The sequence below is a fragment of the Ursus maritimus genome, unplaced genomic scaffold (genome assembly GCF_017311325.1).
Source record: "Ursus maritimus isolate PB19 unplaced genomic scaffold, ASM1731132v1 scaffold_10, whole genome shotgun sequence".
NCBI classification, from domain to species: Eukaryota; Metazoa; Chordata; class Mammalia; order Carnivora; family Ursidae; genus Ursus; species Ursus maritimus.
In genome coordinates this window covers 61,138,732-61,151,101 of record NW_024423344.1, presented here as the reverse complement: position 1 = coordinate 61,151,101, position 12,370 = coordinate 61,138,732, and positions in this window count along the sequence as shown.

The following is a 12,370-nucleotide window of genomic DNA, read 5'->3' as shown; positions in this document are numbered from 1 at the left end:
TTACAAACTTCTGGCAAAGACTGTTTTGTTAAAATGTCCTAAAAGTACTCAACAGAAATTTTTACATGATTGATATGCTAAAAATCATAAGCATATTTTCCTATGAATAATTTCAAATATAATTCACTTTCAAGACCAGTATAGACTTGAAAATCTAATAGCCTCTTCTGGTAAATACCAACTAATAGGTTAGGGTATTTGAAATGTGTTTTTCCTGATTCCTTTGTCTATTTTGATTTCTGTTAGCTCAGTTAGGGTGAAGAACTTAGGGTGTACAAAATAAAAGTCCATTCCTCATTAGTTTAGATCAAGTCTTCATCCCAAAAGAGCCCTAAGAGAAACAAAGACTTCAGTTTCGAAGACCAAGACTTGGGTAACAGAAAAAGACGCAAGAATATATTTAAAGGCATGAAGGGCATTAACCCAATAAGTCAATTGAATTGCATGGAAAATTGATCTTATATTTTCTGACATAAATGGGAAATCTGATAATTAAAAGGGCTCTGGGTTGCTTATCTATCAGCCACACTCAGAGTTAAATAAGAGACTGCAGGAAGGCTCAGTCTCAGACCGGTTACATCAAGAGAAGAGCAGATGCGTCAGTTTCTTACTGCTCCACTCTAACTTCTTCCTTATACATAAGGAAGTTTCTGTGGCCTGTTTCCCAGAATTCCCCCCATTAGGTTGGTCTGCAGGTCAATTTGCCTGACCTTCTTTCACTGAAGGTTTTCTGGGATATGAGCCAAAAGATTACCTGGCATATTTGCACAAAAGCTTTGGCAAATTCTCACATAGATACTTAAAAGAATGAATATTTAACAATGACAGTAAGTGTCTGGGTTTCTCTGAAGTAAAGGAAAACAAGAAAAACACTGTGTAGATTATTTCTTTGAAACCAGACAAAGCCAAAAGTATATCGTTTTTCAGCTTCAGTACAGAGAAACAAAATCTTTCTCTCTTTGGAAGAATGATGAGGAGAAAAGCAGGAATATCATGCAGTTCCTTTATTTCTACAGCTGCAGTTACTTTATTTTCTGCGATTGCTTCTTTGTTTCCAACATTTCCCATTTTTGGTAGCAGCTGTGAGGATTTATTGAGCAAATATTTATTTTGCCCCTATGAAGTCTAAGTCACTGCCCATGATAAATGGTTAAATGTAGAAGTTGGGCTACAGAAGCACAAAAACATAAGAGGATCCAGGTATAAATAAGGTTTTGACTAGCCATCTCTCGCCATCCATGGGAGACACACAAAAAGAAAAGTCCTTATTCGGCAAGAAAAAAAGTAATAAGAGCACAAAAGTAAAGAAAAAGGACAGAGATTTTCTTTTCCTACATTTTGTGGAATACTGCTAAATGACTATCCCTGAAAAAACCAAATTGGGACACTATAATTCAATGAACAGATAAGAAAAAAGAAAATACTATCCTTTATGAGCCTGTGGTCAGCTTTGTTATAGTCAAGGTTTAGCAATTTGGATGCCTTTGTATTGAAAGACTTGCTAAGAAGTTGTTAAGTCTAACAATTTTTATTCTTTGGATATGACATTGGAAATTTATTAAACAAGTAGGTAAGCAAGTGGCAGGGGAATTTTGAAATATCTGAATGAATTGCTTATGGGAACCTGGGGTGTGCCTATTCTTAGGAAGAGACAAGTATTTAAATTCTTTTCCAATGTTGGCAAACACTGTTAGAAAAAGAATGCTGATGTTAGCGCAGGGAAAATTGAAGACTTGTACTCCAACATTTCGTTTGTAGCCAACCTCTTCTTAAGCGGCTGTGTTCAAGTGTCTGATGTATAACAGGATAACAATGATAAATACGTGAGGCAAACAAGGCAAAGGGAAAAGCAGAGCAGAACACAACTGAGATTAAGCCAGAGCGGGGGCAGGAATATGAGGTGCTGCCCCTTTGCCAGGAGAGGGCCAATGATTTGCCCCCAAGCTTTCTGGCCACCATCCTAAATGGGAAAGAAGAGGTTACATGATTCACATTGTCCATGAGCTAAATCTAGTGCAGTCATTCAGAAAAAGCGTAATTATTCCTGGTACTTAGACTTGAGAGAAATTCTCCCTCCCTTGGGTCCTCATAAAAAAGCCAGTGAGTCATCTGGTGAAGCTCCTGGAGAGTGTCCTCACAGGGAGCGGGGGCATTTCATGGAGGAGCTGTCTCCTATCAGGCCCCTGGGGTCTGGCATCCACTCACTACTTAGTCACTTAATCTCTCAGTGACCAAGATGTTTCAACTGGAAAACAAGGGCCTGAGTGACTTCTTGGGCTCCATCTAGCAGTAAAATTCTGTTTCTTGGATTCTAATCATCATAGTTGGCCCTGAAAAAGTTCTGCTTGCTACATTTTTCATCCTAGAATAGTTTTGAATAGTTTTGATTTAAGACTACACATATGTGTTTGTGTGTATGCATTCAAACTTTTTACTCATTGGTCTACTATACTAGACAAGGTCCAGGAAGGAAAGAAGATCCACACCAGTAATATGAAAAGAGAATATTTAATGTGAAGAATTATTAACTGGTAGCAGGTGAATAGCCAGCCACTAAGAGGGGATAAAAGAGAATTCAAAGAATACCCTAGGGCTGAGAAACAGTACTGAGTGAAGAAATGCACTTGGAGTGGGGCATCCTCTGCAATGCTGAGATTTAGACTTCATTGGAGAGGGTGTAGCTGGACCCACTGGTTGGCAGAGAAGTTCACTATATTGTCTAGGCCAACTCTTGTCACAGCCAGTTGGCAGGGGATGGTGTGTAGGGAACTCAAGCAGGGTTCAGCATTCAGAAAACCTTCCACTGGTGTCCCAACAAAACTGGTGGAGGATGTGTGCCCCTGTCCCCTACATCCCTCCCCGTCACCTCTAGTAGCTGAGCTCTAGGAGCAAGAAGAGAGGAAGCAACCAAATCAAAAGAAGTCTCTTTCTTTGGTACTCTCTCTCCTTGGACACCCTCAACTGACAAAGCTTAACATGGTGCCAGCTGGCAAAGGAGAAATCTGTACTGATGCCAACTCCAGTATCACAAAGAAGGGCAATACAAGGTGAATTTGGAGATTAGAGGCAAGAAATTGATCATTGGCACTACCTTTCCCTAAGTCATTACATTCTTAAATGTGTAATGTGCGTATACACATGTTCATTATGCATTTTATGCTATAGTACATAAAGTGATATTATAGTGCTCCAAGTGTTGGGATAAGAAACAGTGGCAGTGGAATCTAGGGCATTAGTAATTTCTCCAGCAATCGGAGGGACAGTTGACAAGGAAAGTTTGTCAAGCATACTGTATTGCTATAATAACTTTCTAATATTCCGGGCATACAAGTTTGTGATTTAGAGCATCACAACAACACTCAGTAAGCCAATAATCATCTAGAAAAAAAGGCCATATTTTGGGTAAATGCTAATTCATTTATTCAATCAGCCAACAGATATTTGACAAATATTTATTATATGCTAACTGCTAGGGATACAGAGCAAGATAAGAATTAAAAAGCTCCGAAGGATTTATAGTGATAAGTGCTGTGAAGAAGATGCATAAGTGCTATGAAAATAAATTACAGGGAGACTACACCCACTCAGGAAGATTGCACAGAATTCTCTGGAAGGCAACTGAGGGCGAGCTGAGAGGAGGAGTTAGTTGCCTAAGGGAAAGGTTTGGTGGGAAAAAAAAAAAAGGCAGGGCCAGGCATATCATGTGCAAAGACCCTTCGATGGTATATATTCAAGGAACTGAAAGATCTGTGTGTCTGAAGCCTAGGGATCATAGGACAGGATCACTGAGGGAGATGGATTCTCTAGCTAACTGCCTTTGACTTCATCTGCACTGTTGGCTCTTCTGGGTCTCCAGCCTACTGGTGCATACTACAGATTTGGATTTACTAGCCTCCATAATTACGTGAGCCAACTCCTTGTAATAAATGTACTTTTTAAAAAAATTTTATTTATTTATTTGAGAGAGAGAGAGAAAGAGCATGAGCGGGGTGGGGGAGGGGCAGAGGGAGAAGCAGACTCCTTACTGAGCAGGGAGCCTGATGCGGGGCTCGATCCCAGGACCCCGGAATCATGACCTGAGCAGAAGGCAGATGCTTAACCAACTGAGCCACCCAGGAGCCCCAGTAAATATCTTTCTATATATATCACAGAACCTATTGGTTCTATTTCTTTGCAGAACTCTGGCTAATACTAGGATTTTGGTAGGTAGGAAAACACCGTGTGGACACTTCTTAAGGATTTAATCAGTGTCAATGATTCTCAAATGGGGGGAATTTGGGGGACATTTAGCAATATCTGGAGACATTTTTGGTTGCCATCACTTGGGGAAGGTGATATTGGCATCTAGGGAGTAGAGATCAGGTTAAGCCTTCTCCAATGAATAAACACAGTCCCCCGGAACAACAAAAATTATCCAAAGAATAATAATCAATCCAATTGTAGCAATGTTGAAAGATCGTGCTGTATCTGAATGGATAGCTGCTGAAATCTTTTAAGCTGGACTGGGGTGGGGGGTTGGAGTGGGGTGGTAGGAGGAAAGACCAGTGAGGCTGATCTTTTGCATTTAAAAAAAAATGTCTTGGTCTGGAGAAAGCCCACAGTAGATACACATTGTGATCAAAGGGATTTAAGAAATACTGCTGTCACTGGTAGCCTTAAAAAAACCCTTAAGTAAAATTCATTTGTTTATAATCTCTCATAGTATTATTATTATTTTTAAATCATAGCTATAAAAATTCTGGACCCCATTCCTCAGGAAGAAGGAGAAAGTGAGTGACAGCATTATTCAAATGGCTTAACATAGGGGGAAACAATTAAAACATGGATGATGCTCATCCTTTCGTTACCTTATTCAAATGACATGTAGTACAGATTTTTGTGATTTATTTTCTATCAACTAAACTTTCAGACTTAAAACATTTTCAGGTAAGTATGCAACAATTCCCCCAAATTTCCATATGGTTAAGTGTTACTGAAGACTAGCTGTACAGGAAATCATAAATAGTCCAGTGGAAAGGTAATGAAGATTAAATTCTGAGATTTCTAATTTGTTAGCCATAGGACTCTTAGCTGAGATCTGACGGGAAAGGATACTGATCACTGTAGGAAGATTTTGGTATTGCAGCGATAGATGTGAAAATTAGGAAAAAGTAGATTCAGAAAGCATAGTATGTCACAAGACATTCAGATAGCGTATCAATGTACAGTTTGTAGCCCCTCCAATTTACTCTACTTTTAACTCAGAAAGGGTAATATTTTAACATTTGGACACTTTTTATTCAATCCTTTCTGTCTAGAGATCATGAAAAGTACAGATTGCAGATATACTTCTATAAACAGCTTTATGCTAAGATTTTTAGGAGAGATTTTGTTTTCAACTTCCATATATTTTTTAAAATTTATTTATTTATCATTATTATTTTTTTACTTTAAGTAGGTCCCACATCCAAGGTGGGACTTGAACTCATGACCCTGAGATTAAGAGTCACATGCTCTTACCAATTGAGCCAGCCAGGTGCCCCACCACTTTCTTTTGAATAAATTATGATATTGAAAATTTTTGTTGCAAAGGTTTTAACTAGATTTGTTTGAGTATTTGGCAAACTCTCCCCCCCCCCCTTTTTTGGCAAACTTAATTTTCCTTCTAAATTCTGATTGAACCAGGTGTATTGGCCCATCCTGACCTAACTTCATCAAAGTACTAGTTCTCACTGTATTTTCAAATTATCAAACACTTCCTTTGATCCTTAGAAAAAGAGGATCTGTCAGAAAAAAAAAGATGGATTATGAATGAATGCTAAAAGCCAGTGAAAATAGCTAAAAATAAGACTGTGCCCCAAATAAATACGAAAAAACTTCTATTTCAATGCGAAAAGAAAAAAAATAAGAATCTCCATGTTAGCTAGGAATAAATAACCATAAAAGTATTTCTTAAGTGGTAAATCCTAGGATATTATAATTCAAGAGTTTCCATTTATTTTTATCTGGGTGAAAAAACACATCACTTTTTGCTGTGTTGAGCCCTTTTGATGCTTTTATTAGTTTGTACCTTCAAGCCTTCCCCACTCTCCTATTATCTGCTAAAAACAAACAAGCAAGCAAACAAACAAGCTAGAGTATTAGAAAGGAAAACTTCTGAAAACTGAAATTATCTGATTGTTCCCAATCAGGAGTGTGTATTAAATTGATTCTTAACAGTTGATATCACAAAGGCTAAGTAATATTTAGGATCAGAATTGTACGTATTAAGTAACTGAATATTCAATCCAGGGGGCTTCTATATACATTTTTAAAACCGAACTGCCAATGTGGATGGAACGAGAAGGTATTATGCTAAGGAAATAAGTCAGTGAGAGAAAGACAAATACCATATGTTTCACTCGTTTTGGAATTTAGGAAACAAAACATGAACATAGGGAAGGGGAGGGAAAAATAAGATAAGATAAAAACAGAGAAGGGGGCAAACCATAAGAGACTCTTAACTATAGGAAACAAACTGAGGGTTGCTGGAGGGGAGGGGGATGGGGGAGTGGGATAACTGGGGGATGGGCATTAAGGAGGGCACTTAATGTAATGAGCATGGGATAGTATATGCAATTGATGAATCACTAAATTCTACCCTGAAAAGGATGATACACTACATGTTAACTAAATAGGCAACTGATGAATCATTGAACGCTACATCTGAAACTAGATGTACTACTAATAATAAATAAATAATGAAAAAACAAAAACTACGAACAGCCTGGCTTCCTCATCTGTACTTGAATTGGCTCCAATACTACATTTTACTCCCAATGTATACACACACGTTTTACTCACACTCCTGATAAAAGGAATTGCATTTCTTTGGAGATGGAAGTAATCTCGATAGTGGCTAAAAGGAAGTGTCGATGAACAAGCAGCTGCAGGGGTGCTGACTACAATATTTAATGATTGTCCTGCAAAGAATCAGAATCACAATTTATAAAAACACTGACCTTCCTACCTCTTGCCACATCACATTTTAAGTCAAAGAAAATGAAGATTCTAAAAGAGGAAACATGTGCCCAACTGTTCGTACCACAGTCCCTGAAATCAATCTACTCCACTAGAGGACACTTTAAATGTTAGAGCTTTTGCCTTCATGCTTTTTGTTTTCCTTTGTTTTTTTTTGTTTTTGATACTTATCCTCTCTTTGCCAGATTGTTGGCTGATAAACTATTTTCAAACATTTGTATGACTTCTGTAGCAGGGGGAAGACCTTTTGTTATAGGTAGTAATAAACAAGCAGAACAGATAGTCAGGGTCCTGATTGGCCAAAGGTCAAAGGTCATGACAAGTGATCAGCTCCAGAGGCTTTGAGGTCAAAGGTGCAACTGGAATCCCATAACCTCCACTCTGGCTTTTTACATCACAAAGGAGACCAATGCTTTCCTAACTTCTGTGAAGGAATCTACACCCCTGTTCACAGTTTTCCTTGAAAAATTATTTCAAAATGATTCTGCCCATGATTATTTTCCCCCCCGAAACCAAGTGGCATGAAATAGGGTTTTATATAAATTGAATGTCTCCTTAGCTTTTTATTAGTATTCTATATTGGCAACCTAGAAGAGGAGGAACTAACAGAGATTAATATGTGTTTTTTAAAAGGAAAATAAGCACATTTTTTAAAAGTTCAAAACCGAAAACAAAGAGGTACATTTACCTTTTTGTTATTTTCTTTTTCAATCCCATGTGTATTTACTGAATGTACCTAAAAATTTGTTTTCCTTGAAAGAACAACTAAAAGCAATGGTAATCTCTTATGCTTTCTATTGGGGATAGATCTTCAAAGCTAAGTTCTTAATACAGGTCCAAAACAAGGTTTTGTAACAGGAACCATTCTGGAATTATTATAATGTGGTTTTTATTTTTATTTTTTCTAATTTGAAACAAATATAAAACATTAATGATGCCAGGGCCACTGTTCAGGTCAGGATGTCTGGCAGATCTCACGATGTATTAGTAGCTGCAGCAATATCCATACCATGTGAACTGGAGGAAAAATGCAGAACCTTACTTTTCAACTCCATTGGTTTCTAACTCTCATGAGCACTTAATTCCTCATAGAGAAGGAAATAGTCACGCTGTAGAATCCTGTGGCCCATGAAGGGTAATTGGATAACATCTTTTGAAAGATTTACAAGGCTGCCAAGGATTTTGCCAGCTTTAAACCTGATTGATTCAGTGTGAAAAGATCTGAACAATTCTGACCTAAAAGTTTAAAGACAGACCCTTCCTGTGAAAGTATAATTTAGAGCCTGTAATAAAATTGTATTGGAAAACACTACATTGAAGAACACAGCTATAAATTGCAAAACTTAGCATTATGTTAAAGGACTTTTTTTTTCCTTCACGTCCTCTGAAAGAACCCTAATTGTTCACCAGATACTTTAATAATGAAGTGTTTTTTGTTTTTGCTTTTTTTTTTTTCTTCCTGGAAGAAGTCCCTAAAGAAAGACAAAACTAGCCAACTACTTTGCCTCCCTAACCAAGAAGTCAAAATTCTTGGTCATACATACACACGGAGTTATACAACTTTTTTCTCATTAGGTAATAAAATAAAGAAAAGCAAATTTCTGTTTAACAAAGAGTAGACTAAACAGACTTGCTCCATATTTTAATTTTTCAAAGTGCTGGTTCTTATCATATATTAATTTCCATTTTGATAAAATATATACACTCATAATTAGTGCAGTATTTTGTGGGTAGGCTCAAATGCCTGTGATGACTCAGACAGATTAATGATTAAACATCTTCCAGCTAATTACTCCAGGTCATTAATTATTTATCTAAGTCTATAATTCTATCATCTATTTTAGCCTATCTCTTCTATTGCCCATCTTGGAAGAAGCAAGTTTGGGGAAACTAAAGCATAAAAATTTCAAGTAAACAACATTAAGTTGAATATATACATCTTTTCTGCTTTTCCTTAGAATCAGGGAAAAATTGAGACTATGGTATTTGGACAAAAGCCCATTTATCTTTAAACAATACCTCCTTTGTGACATGTTCACTAACTTTGTGATTCCTCCTCAAATTTCAGTTTAAAGGATTAGGGAAAAATGCCATGTGCCCACTTACCTGTGATGTGGGAGATACGCCATTTGCCTTTTGATTCTTTGAATCATATGAACTTGTCTTAGATGTTTAAAATAGGAATCTCAATTTACGGGTATTTTTGTCACTATATACATATTTACAAGTGACCAGAAATGACTGCTTTTTATATAGATCTGTGAGAACTCTAACTTGTCAACAAATTGAAAGTCTACTTTCCCACATCCTTTCAAAAGACAAAACAAAAGTAGAACTGTAGCACTAAGAAAGAAGTTTCAATTAAGAAATGTGTAAAGGAGGAACCCTCTTCCATGTAAACTAGTTTATATTGAGAAAGGCATTCCGGAAAGCAAGGAGGGGACAATGTGCTAGGCTCTCACATTTCTTTCCTGAAGAATTAGGTAGTGAGTTGGGGCAGACTTTCACCCCTTCCAACTCTAACTAGAGTTAAGTGTCTAGGAGGTAATTCAACCAGCCACCTGAAAATCCTCCCTGTCTTGTGAATTAGAACAGTTCCACCCTTATTGAAAGCATCAAGAGTCGAAGAAATTCCACTGTATCAACTTCCAGCTGACTATTAGCTATTTCTGCAGGACAACGTTATTAGGTTGGTCTACAGTAATACTCTAAACTGGCATGGTCCCCAGAAGCTCTTCCTCAGAACGTTAGTCAGTTAAGCTGAAAATTGCTAACTACTGGAAAAATACCCCAGGGTGAATGAAGAGGCATATTAAGAATTGGCAATAAAAATATTTTCTGATATGTTCACATCACATCAAATATCTTTATACAAGTCATCCATTCAACAATAAAGGCTTAGAACAGATAGCCTTTTCCAGAGGCCTGATTTTGAGTTCTGGTGCCACCTAGTGGAGGAGGAAGAGAAGATGCAATAGAGGCTTGACTGAATCACCACACAGTAGATCAAGACTATCATCTGATTCATTTCCTTCAAATCACTTAGAATATAAAAAATACCTATCACTTTCCTGATGAGATACTTTTGAGGGCTTCCCATCAGTTAAGGGATTATGAAACCCCTATTTTTACTCCAGCCCCTTCTTGAACATTTCTAGAGGCAGTGAATTCAACCTGATCTGAGATGGCTCGTTATATTTTCAACCAACTCTGGTAGAAAGTGTTTTCCTACATTGGACCCACAGCTTCAGCTCAAGAGCAGGGTGAGTGGGAGATGGAGGTGCAGGTTCAGTGCTCAGACTCCAGAACAAGTTGAGTTCACATTTCAACTCTGCAACCTTCTAGTTGTGTGACACAAGACACATGACAGGCTCCCTAGGTTTCAGTTTTTTCACCTATAAAACAAAGATGAGAATAATGCCTATTATCATATCAGTGTTGTGAATCAGCCTGTAGGTGTGAAGATGCTTAGAATAGCACGTGACACCATACATGCTTCATAAGTGTTTGATTTATTCTATTTATAGGTTGGGGAAGTCATCAAGATATGAGCCATGGCTACAGTAATGGGAAGAGATGAGAAGAGTATATTGAACAATAAATCTCAATGTGTATACTTGGAATATTCCACCTATAAGATGTTCTACTAGTTCCCTGGGGACATAAATTTGGGAGATGCTGCATGCTATACACAGCTATCTGGTGTACACGGCTATACAGCTATATATAGCTGGACGTAGATATATGTACAAAGATATGTGGTAATTAGCATAGACAAGGCTGTCAATTCCTGACATATTAACAACTTACCTTACTTTGTCTAACTTGGCATTTCCTAAACCTATCTGACCCAAGAATTCTTTTTGATATGACATGTTAATATCTTAATGCACATTTAGGGTTTAAAAGCAGGATCTTCATCTCAAAACCTTTAAGGAGAAAGCAAATAATGTAAACCAGGGAAGTAGTTCAGGTAAAATGCAGTATGGAACAGTGTGAATTATGGAAAACCAGAGGACACATATCTCACCTAAATGCATTTCAATTTGGCTTATGAAGAACACTGTAGGCCAGAGAGAACATATCTGCAAGCTGAATCTGGGCCATGTTCAGCAAATCTGATTCCTGTAGAGTGTAACGTGGGGAAGAATGAATTTTTGGAGATAATAAGGAGAACTTAAAAAAAGAGACTGTGAAGGAGAGGTAAAAGATATAAAACCAGGAAAGGGCAGCATCCTGGAAACAAAAAGAGGTAAAACAGAGCGGTCTCGGGGGCCAGAGAGAGGGTGTATTCATTTCTATCGCTACTGTTATAAAATACTACAGTCCTTGTGGCTTAACACAAAATTATGATTTTACAGTTCTGTGGGTCAGAAGTGTGATGTGGGTCTCACTGGGCTAAAATCAAGGTGTTGGCAGGGCTGCACTACTTTTGGAGTCTCTGGGGGAGAATCAGTTGTCTGTCCTTTCCAGCTTTTATTTCTATTTATTTATTTATTTATTTATTTATTTATTTATTTAAAAAGATTTTATTTATTTATTCGACAGAGATAGAGACAGCCAGCGAGAGAGGGAACACAAGCAGGGGGAGTGGGAGAGGAAGAAGCAGGCTCATAGTGGAGGAGCCTGATGTGGGGCTCGATGTGGGGCTCGATCCCACAACGCTGGGATCACACCCTGAGCCGAAGGCAGACGCTTATCCGCTGTGCCACCCAGGCGCCCCTGTCCTTTCCAGCTTTTAGAAGCTGCCTACAGTCCTTTGCTTTGGCCCACTCCTCCAGCAAAGATGTGTTGTGTCCAGTCCTTTTTCCATCACATCAGTCTGATCTCCTCTCCTGCCTCCCTCTTCCACTTTTTAAAAAAACTTGTGAATACATGGAACTCACTCCATCTGCAACCGTAATTCTCCTCTGTGGTGTTAACACCACGAATTCACAGGTTCTAGAAATTAGAACATGGACATCTTGGGGGAGCCATTATTTTGTCTATGGCAGAGAGTAAATAGGAAGAATACTGCAGAAAGGCTACTGTGTCTCTGAGAGCAAGGACTGGAGCTTCTTTATGCCCCTGACCTCCAAACTATCCATCCTCTTACTTGATGATAATGGGAGGGAAAGTTCAGAAAGGGGAAGGAAATTGAAACCCACCTGGCAAGAAATTATGCTCATAATTCAGAGTGTGTGGTTCTATGGTGTCTGTACAAATTAGAATACAGATTCTCCTTCAGGAAGACGGATTAGAAAAAGGGGCCTATTAAAAAGAACAGAGGAACTTTTCCAAGCAGATAAAGTCCCAAAACGTTACCCATCCCCCAAATGGGGGAAGACGGTTTCACAAAGAGCCCCTACTCAAGCTAATGCCATCGGAGACC